This window comes from Apium graveolens, chromosome 9 (genome assembly GCF_009905375.1).
Source record: "Apium graveolens cultivar Ventura chromosome 9, ASM990537v1, whole genome shotgun sequence".
Taxonomy (NCBI): domain Eukaryota; kingdom Viridiplantae; phylum Streptophyta; class Magnoliopsida; order Apiales; family Apiaceae; genus Apium; species Apium graveolens.
The window spans coordinates 187,404,465-187,414,381 of NC_133655.1; the positions used below are offsets into that span (position 1 = coordinate 187,404,465).

Below are 9,917 nucleotides of genomic sequence, written 5' to 3' on the forward strand. Positions count from 1 at the left end.
TTCACCACCTCCTTCATGATAGGATTCAGTCTTCGCTGCTGTTCCACAGTTGGCTTACTACCTTCCTCTAGTAGAATTTTATGCATACAATATGAAGGACTTATCCCCTTGATGTCTGCTATGATCCATCCAATAGCCGATTTGAATTCGCTCAAAATCCTTAAGAGCTTGTCTTCCTCACTACCTGAAAGGTCAGATGAAATAATAACAGGTAACGTAGATGAATCACCTAAAAAAGCATACCTCAAGTGTTCAGGTAATGGCTTGAGCTCCAAGGTAGGTGCTTCCTCTATTGATGGTTTGAGCTTTCCTTCAACATTCTTAAGGTCAGAAGTACCAAGAGATTCAAACGGTATGTCCAGCTTTCGCTTCCAGGGAGAAGCGTTTAGTTATTGTAATTGCTCATTGCCATCTTCATCATCGCTGTCAAAATCCCCCACTAAGGCCTTTTCCAATGCATCAGACATTAGCATGCGATCGAGTTCCGAAGTAACCGCAGAATCAATCACATCCACTTTTAAGCACTCCTCATCTTCTGTAGGGAATTTCATTGCCTTGAATACATTGAAGGTCACATCCTGATCTTGTACCCGCATAGTAAGTTCACCTTTTTGCACATCTATCAAGGTACGGCCAGCAGCCAAGAAAGGCCTTCCCAAGATTATGGGAATCTTCTTATCTTCCTCAAAATCCAGAATAACAAAATCTGCAGGAAAGAAGAGCTTATCCACCTTGATGAGCACATCCTCCACTATGCCCTTTGGGTAAGTAATGGAACGATCAGCCAATTGTAGCGACATGTATGTGGGTTTTGGATCAGGAAGATCCAGCTTTTTAAAGATCGACAACGACATCAGATTAATGCTTGCTCCCAAATCACAAAGGCACTTGTCAAAATTCAGATTGCCAATGGTGCAAGGTATGGTGAAGCTTCCTGGATCTTTCAGTTTTGGTGGTAACTTTTACTGCAGAACAGCGCTGCATTCTTCCGTGAAATCAACGGTTTCAAGGTCATCCAGTTTCACCTTCCTTGAAAGAATAGTCTTCATAAACTTCGCATAACTAGGCATTTGCTCCAGAGCCTCAGCGAAAGGTATATTGATGTGAAGTTTCTTGAACACCTCCAGAAACTTCCCGAACTGTCTATCCAGCTTTTGTTGCTGCAATCTCTTAGGAAAAGGTGGTGGAGGATAGAGCTGTTTCTCCCCTGTATTAGCCTCAGGCAGAGTGTGTTCAACAGTAGTCTTCCTTGGCTCCGCCGCTTTCTCCTTTTGCTTAGATTCTTCATCTCTAATTTCAACTTCTCCTTCTTTTGCCTTTTCAGCATCAACAACTTTTCCAGACCTTAAAGTAATAGCCTTGACTTGCTCTTTAGCTTCCTTCCTGCCTGGTACTTCCGTGTCACTGGGAAGGGTGCCAGGTTGACGATTGAGCACTGCATTGGCTAATTGACCGATTTGATTTTCCAAGGTCTTGATAGAAACCGCCTGACTCTTGCATAACAGCTTAAGTTCCTCAAAATCAGCACTAGTAGGTGCAGCTGTACTTCCCTGTTGAGGATATGATTGCCTTGTAGCATACTGCTGTGGTTGCTGGAATCCAGGTGGGTTAAACTATTTACTCACTCCTTGTGATATGGTGGCTGAATAGCATTCTGATTATTTCCCCAGCTGAAATTTGGATGATTTCTGTTGTTAGGATGATAGGTTACTGGCATAGGCTGCTGTTGTCGCTGATAGTTATTCACATACTGAACAGATTTGTTGACAAGAGAACACTGATCCGTAGCATGAGAACCTGCACAAAGCTCACAAACCATAGCTATTTGATTAACTCCATATGTAGCCAGAGAATCAACCTTCATTGGTAGCGCTTGGAGCTGGGCTGCAATAGCGGTGGCTGCATCAACTTCCAGAATACCTGCTACCTTGCCTGACGTCATCCTCTGAGTTGGGTTTTGATGCTCATTTGCAGCCATCGTCTCTATAAGATTATACGCCTCAGTATAGCTTTTAGCCCATAAGGCGCCTCCAGCTGCTGCATCGAGCATGGGCCGAGATTGGGCCCCCAAACCATTATAGAAACCAGTGATCACCATCCAATCCGGTATTCCATGATGTGGACATTTTCTCAACATTTCCTTGTAGCGTTCCCAAGCCTCGCACATAGATTCTGTAGGTTGCTGCGCAAACTGAGTAAGAGCACTCCTCATAGCAGCAGTCTTTGCCATCGGATAAAACTTCACCAGAAACTTTTGCGCAAGATCTTGCCACGTAGTGATGGACCCAGCTGGTTCAGAATGTAACCAATCTTTAGCCTTGTCCCTCAGTGAGAATGGGAAAAGCCTCAACTTGATAGCCTCATCAGTCACGCCATTGTACTTAAAAGTGCTGCAGATCTCGACAAAATTCCTTATGTGCATGTTGGGGTCTTCAGTTGCCGCTCCTCCAAAAGAAACAGAATTCTGCACCATCTGAATAGTGCCCGGCTTGATTTCAAAGGTGTTAGCTTGAATAGCCGGATGAAGGATGCTTGACTGAATGTCATCAATTTTAGGCCGAGAAAAATCCATAAGAGCTGGATTAGCTTGAACAATACGATCTCCCATGTTTACTGGTTCTTTCTGCTCAGTTCCTGAATCCGAATCCTCAAAATCTAACTTCTCCGGAATATCAAGAACTTCGTCTGTCTCCTCAGCTATATCTAAAGTCCTCTTGCGAGCACGAGAACGAGTTTGCATAAACGCTTGCTAAAGTACCTGAAACACAATTGAAAACAGTAATTGACTACTACGTCCTAATCACTGAGTCCTAATGACCAATGATGGTAAGTACATAAACTAAACAAATACGCCGAGTCCCCGGCAGCGGCGCCAAAAACTTGTTAGGGCGAAATCACGCACTAATATTCACGCAAGTATACGCGTTCGCAAGTAATATAGAATACTTTCTAGTTCGTTCCCACAGAGACTCCGACTAAATTATTGTCTAATTAAACTCACTCACCAATGTATGATTACTTCTCAATGTTAAGACACTAACACTTAAAATTGTTGATTAAATATTAACTACAATTAACTACTTAATTAATCACTTAACTAACACTTCAATTTATCAACAATAAAACACTCATGAGATCACAACTTCATTATTACTTCCTTCAATAGCCATTGTTATTACCTTTAGCATGTGACAGTTATGATATTAATCGAATAACACGAAACTGATAAAAGCCAACTTTCATTGTACTAATACCATTCTACCAAGCATCCACAATTAAGATAGAAGTTGAATAGTCATCAATTATGTTGAGTTCCTATATGTCTACAGAAATTGACAACACAACGATTTAAGCACAAGTTATTCCTTTTTATTACATAGGGCAAATAAAATTGTTAGAGTTACCCACTAATCATGCACAACGTACATGAAACTATGCTAGCATGGCAAGTTCTAAATCTCAAGATCCACCGTCGCTTCACAAGAGATTAACACCCTATCTTATATGTTCGCGACGCACATAAGACGACTACGCACAACCAATACTAGATATCATACAATCATCACACACTAAAGTATTAAACAATTAACTAAAGAATTCCATAATAAATCCGTTGCAACCCCATGATCACGATTAGCCCATAATAGCACTTATCGTCATCATGGGTTCATATGAAATCATGATAAACAAACACAAGAAAATAATAACTAAACTAATTATATTAAAACAGAGTACGTCACAAGAGTAAATAAGTTCAAAGCAAGAAAACTAGCATCCAACGTTACAACGAAACAAGAATCACAAAAAAAATATGCTTCCTCTTCATTGCGGTGTGCTAAATCGGTCTTTTTCCTTATCTCCTTCGCTTCTTGCGTAAAAACACGATCTTCTTCAATCCCCCCTTGTGAAAACGTCTCAAATCTACTTATATAATAGTCCCATAAAACTCAGATTACATAGAAGTGGAAACCAAACAGAAGTAGAAGTCCTGAAATAATATATTTTTTTCCCCGACCCTGCGCGGCCGCTCAGCATAGCTGAGCGGGCGCTCAGCTTGCTGCACGGCCGCTCAGCAATGCTGAGCGGGCGCTCAGACCTCTACTGGAAAAAATCTGATTTTGCTCCGTTTCTTCGCCGTAATCTGCCCGTTTCTTTCCTTTCGCAATGGTGAACACATGCCAAGGCTTATTCTTGATGATTCCTCCCCCGAAATGCAAGTAATACCCTGAAATACATAAACACTAGAAAAACGCATCAAATACACAAAATACTTGATTTCAAGACACCAATTTAAGCCATTTTAAGACGTTCTAAGTGGTATAAAATGCCACTTATCACAGACAGAGGAGATGGTTGGAGCTGATCAAAGACTATGATTGCACGATTAACTATCATCTACCTCTCCTTTTGCCAGAAAGGATACTGCCTCTCTTTAATTCTGTTTTTCTCTAAATCTTTTCATACAACTAACGAAAAACTCAGATAAATTGTCCTACATAAATAAGAGGTGGCTAAATAAGGGTGGTATGTGGTCATACAACTAGAGGTAATCCTTGAATAAGGTCTAGAAATAATCATACCAACAGGATTTAAAATATGCATAATAAATGCTTAAAATACCAAATCAGTATTTAGAATAAATGCTGATAAAGTAATAACAATATTTATACCTTGTGAATTTGAAGATGCAGTTTCTGTGCAGACATTCAGTGGTGGTACTGATAATACATCAGTTAACAGTAGAGATGTATGAATTCTGCCTTCAGCATCTATAATTAGAGTAACTGCAATAAGAGTAGGGCCTTTATTGTAACTTTGATGCAATGGTTCTTGTGTAGCTGGAGAATCAGGAGTTGTTGGATGACTTTGACAACCAGGTTCTTGTGTACTCTTCTCCACAATCGCAGTAATAACCTCCTGAGCAGGCTCTTTATCATGCCATTGTTGAATGGACTTTTCAGTCAGAGGCTCTTTACCTTCAATATCTGCTGCACCACTTTGAGGTGCAGGTTCTTGTGGGATTGGATCAGAAGATGCGGCTGTTGTATCCTTTTGAGATACAGGTTCTTGTGTGCTTGATCTAGGGAAGAGACATTTCCCTTGCAGCCTCTTTATACTAGCTTCAACTTGCTCATGAGAGACTTCTCTTGCTCTCTTTCTATATTGCTTTATTAGAAAATCAGACAGTTCTACGGGTGCCTCAGCAGTTTTCTGGAACTCAGGATTTGGGTTGGATGCACTCTGTGTCTCCTCAGCAATTTCTTGTTTAATCTTGAGCAACTGATTATTGTAATATGCTTTGACCAGTCTTCATTTCTTTGGCCTGGGGCTTGTACCAGCTTTAGTAGTTGTTCCCTCTTCGGTTGGTGGAACAACTGGTCTTAGAGAAGAAAAAAATGAAAGGTTTGGAAATCTGGAAGATAAGGTAGCATTGTCCTTATCTGAATCTGATTCTAATCCAGCAAGTGCAAGTTTTCTCTTGACAAATTCTAAAGGTTTAGAAGAATGAGGAACTTGATATGCTTCATCTTTTGACTTAGCTACAACAAGATTTGTAGCACTCTTAGCCAATTCTTTCTTTTTACAACAGGTGTCTTTCGGGAGATACCTGAGGTGGCTTCTGTTTGAGATTGTTGTGGTGGTTGAGTTTGTGTTTGGGTCATTGTGCTGGGGTGAGCTACATGAGGGTTTCCAATGGTAATTTCCTGTAACTTAGCATTTTGGATGTTAAGCAAACTATACGTTTCAGGAAGCCTTGTAATGAGCAAGTTCCTAGCAACCAATGGCAACCTCAAAGGAGCTAAATTCAACCGCTTTTCATCTTATGAAATTAAGTGCGGAAAAGGCCCTTTTGTCAATTTAAACACTAACACTATTTGATTAGAGAGGATAGGGGTATCAGGAAAATAAGCATTAAAAATCAACTGACAGAATCTAGCATAGTATACTATCTTTCTATCAGCATTTATCCTATCACCTATAAAAGACAAGACTACTCTACCATAATCATAATGTGAACCATGAATTAGAGAGTACCCTATCTATTGTGTCATGATGGACAAGGCATCAAAATTCAAAGTCTATTGTTGAAAGACTTTGTGATACAGTAAAAGAAGAAACTCCATTCCTTCCCGATCCCATTCCTTTTTAATTGACCAATGTTCTTCAAATCCTTGGCATATCCAATCTTAGTAAAGAATCTCCTCATTTTAATATCTCCCATCATTCTTGTGTAGAGGTATGAGTAGGCAACTTTAATGCATCCCTTACAGTTTGAGGAGTTACAATCCTTGTCTTTTTATCAAATTCAAATACAAGGCTTGCAGACCCATTACCTCATCCATCATCATAGACTCCAATCTTCCAGATAGCAAGCACCCGGTCACCATAGATTGTGGGTGGAGCTGTGAGAGCAAACCCAATCTCACTGGATCTAAGAAAGTCCTGAAAGATGTGAAAATCAACATTCACACTGTTGTTAGTCACGATAGCAGAATAGTTGTTAGTCAAAAACTGTGCACCACCATACTCAAATGATTTAGAAGCAGCGGGCGTAGTCATGGTTAATTTTCAAGAAAATTTTTTGAACAGAATTTAGGGTTTCAGAGTTTACTGCTTGAGAAAAGGTAAAGTAGCAGAGAGAAAAAGAATAGAGATAAGTAAAGTATTATCTGAAATCAAAAATTGATTTTATATAATACATTACTCCACTAATTTAGACACAATTCAGTTTAACAGGACACGTGGCAATATACGACTGACTGTAAAAGTAATCATGTAAATGTGTGTTACTGCATGCACACTTTTCGAGAATAAAGTTTTGCATTAACTGAACGTGTTTCATATCCTCACGTCATCGTGTAAACATCTGTAACTATGAAAAAATTATCCACTTGTTGCTAACTTCAAACCTACAATTAAAATACTGACTAAAGAAATATTTGAATAACTTTAAAAATTGCCAAAAGAGAATAATATTCGATCAAAGTTTGACCATTAGTAGTATTTAATCACCACTATCAAGATTTATCAATCAACACTAGTTTGACCAAAATCAGAATTTAACAACTACTGTCAGGATCTATTAGTCAAAACAGGTTTGACCAATATCAGAGTTCATACACATAATCAGAGTTTAACATGCATATACAGAATGAATTTAATTGCATGCTTGCATGGCATCAGAACTTAAACACAATTATCAATAACTAGCAAGTATTGACATATAATGATAAGATACCAGACTCTAACTATCGGTAGTTATTTCTTAATTATCAGAGTTTGAGAATTGTTTTGATATCATTCCCAATTCATTCACCAATCTTGTGAAAGTAGCTTCACAGAGAGGCTTGGTAAAATTTATCTGCTAATTGTTGTAACCCAGTCAGCATCTTGAAGATCTTCTTACACCTTCTTGGGTTCAGTTTGAGATAGAAAAGAATGGTAGAGACATTTATTTTGAGTGGCTTTTCTGGTTCTTATACCACTATCAGGATTTCTAATGATCAAGTCAGGTGTGTGTGACTTAGACCATTTTCTTGCATATGGGAGTTGACTCCTTGAAGAAGACCCTCTCTCTTGATCCATGAACTCTCTGTTATTTCTTTGACTAGTACCACTATTATGTCTTGATGCTCCCCCTGAATCAGTGTTCCCATTGTTATCAGTATTTGACTCATCAGAGTTTGAGGAATGAGAGTTTGATGAACTATCTACTGATGTCTCTTGTAGAAGTCTCTGGAAGTGAATCATGTTGCTCCCCCTCAACATATGCTTCAGTGTTAGAATAATTTCCACTGTCATGTGGATTACCAGAGTTCTGAGTGATATCAGGACTTACTGTATCAAGATCAGGATTTAAGACTTCAGCATATGGTACTTCATTTACAAATTTCAATTTTTCATAATCATTTGCATCTTCTAGACATATTATCTTATTGTCATCAAAAGATACATGTATTGATTTCATGACTGTTCTTGTTCTCAGATTATAAACTCTAAAGGCTTTTGTAGACAAAGGATATCCCAAAAAAATGCCTTCATCAGCTTTTAGATGAAACTTGGTCAGCTTCTCCGGATGAGTTTTGAGAACAAAACACTTATAACCAAAAATGTGAAAGTACTTCAAATTTGGCTTCTTTCCCTTCACCATCTCAAATGGTGTTTTTCCATGCCTGTTGATCAAAGTTGTATTTTGTGTAAAGCAAGCAGTTTGCACAACCTCATCCCAGAAGTAGGTAGGCAATATTGCTTCCTCTAGCATGGTTCTTGTAGCTTCTATGAGAGTTCTATTCTTTCTTTCAACAACTCCATTTTTTTGTGGAGTTCCCGGAGTAGAAAACTCTTATTTTATCCCCTTGAGTTTGCAGAACTCTTCCATAGAGCTATTCTTAAATTCAGTTCCATTATCACTTCTGATTATCTTCACTTTGTATGTTGATCCTTTTTCCAGCTCTCTTACTGAAAGGAATATGTCCTAAGTCCAATCATGAATTAGGATTTAGGAATAACTTTTTATGTAATCTGTTTTGATTTCATTGATATTAATAAAAGACTTGTTTTATTTTTATTACGGGCTCTATCTATTTAAGTGTTTAAATAAGATAAACCATAGTTTAGAGTAAAGCTTTTTATGGATTATGATGAGATCATAATAGTGAGACCTAAAAGATGATAACTCTAAACTTAAATAGTTCCTGATCATAGGATTACTAACTGGTAATTAATAATCCACAAAGATCAGTACATACTATGCTTGCTTCATTATGAAGGATGTCTGTTCTCATAGACATTTGTGTGGTGACACTATAGCTAGTATGTAGGTGCTTATTATAGAATAAGTTCACTGAACATGACTCGCAAAGTTGAACAACTGATGGAGTTCACTCACGTGTCAACAGTTGTTCACATAGTGATAGTTGTACAAGTATCCTTAGACTTGAGGTCATCATAGTCATCTTGTGTACACTGAACTATGCTTTGGTTTAGTTCTTAGTCTCCAGGGACAATTATTAGGGCTCTACTGGGTATAGGAATTTGTACACGAAGATAGTGTATGATCAATAAAAGATCTACCCCTTCCAGTGAAGGAAGCGAATGTTCAAGGCTCATCCACTTATGCTAGTTCAGGAATCTCTGGCAGCAAGTGATTGAATTAGATAGGCTTGACACGAGATCCATGTCTTGTATTTAATCGGGACATTGTAGGGTAGAAGGAGTTTATTGTACGGTAACTATTCACTGTATAGGTTCTTGGTATTTAAAGCAGTGAATTCATATTATCCGGATAGTCGCGATATGCTGAGAAGTATCCCTCACGATGTAGAATAAATGTGATTAATTAATTAATCATATTTAATAAATTAGAGAATTTATATAAATAATGATAAAATAGTTTTATTATTATTTATTTCTACTACCGACTTAATATTGAACCTACAGGGTCACACCATAAAAAGAGCATGATTTTATGGTGGAGGAATTAATTAATAATGGCTAATAATTATTTATTTGTGAAATAAATAATTAATTGGCAAATTTAATAATTGATTAAATGAGATTTAATTGATTATAAATTAATTAAGAAAAGTTCTTAATATTATTAATTAAGGATTTAATTTTTGGAAATCAAATCAAGAGAGAGAATTATTTCTAAAGTGTTTAGAAAAAGGATTAATAATTAAAAGGTGTTTTAATTATTAATGAGAATAATAAATGGGATAATAATAATAATATTTATGGGAAAATTTCAGCTGAAAATTTTGCCTATAAATACACTATTATAAACCCTATTTTAGATTTGTACCCAAAAACCCAAAAGTTTTAGAAAACCAAATTCTCTCCACCTCCTCCTCCTCCTTAACGTCGTTTTCTTGGTGGATACCGGTGGAGTGCTTCACGTTTGAGGAGCAGCTGCT

The 9,917-nt window shown here is 37.6% G+C and overlaps 1 non-coding gene across 1 annotated transcript; it reads left to right on the forward strand.

Moving 5' to 3' along the window:
* The first annotated feature begins 2,108 nt into the window (after nt 1-2,108).
* Nucleotides 2,109-2,215, forward strand: LOC141687867 (small nucleolar RNA R71). Its single transcript, XR_012561346.1, has one exon. It is a non-coding gene; the product is annotated as a small nucleolar RNA R71 (small nucleolar RNA).
* The last annotated feature ends 7,702 nt before the right edge of the window (nt 2,216-9,917 follow it).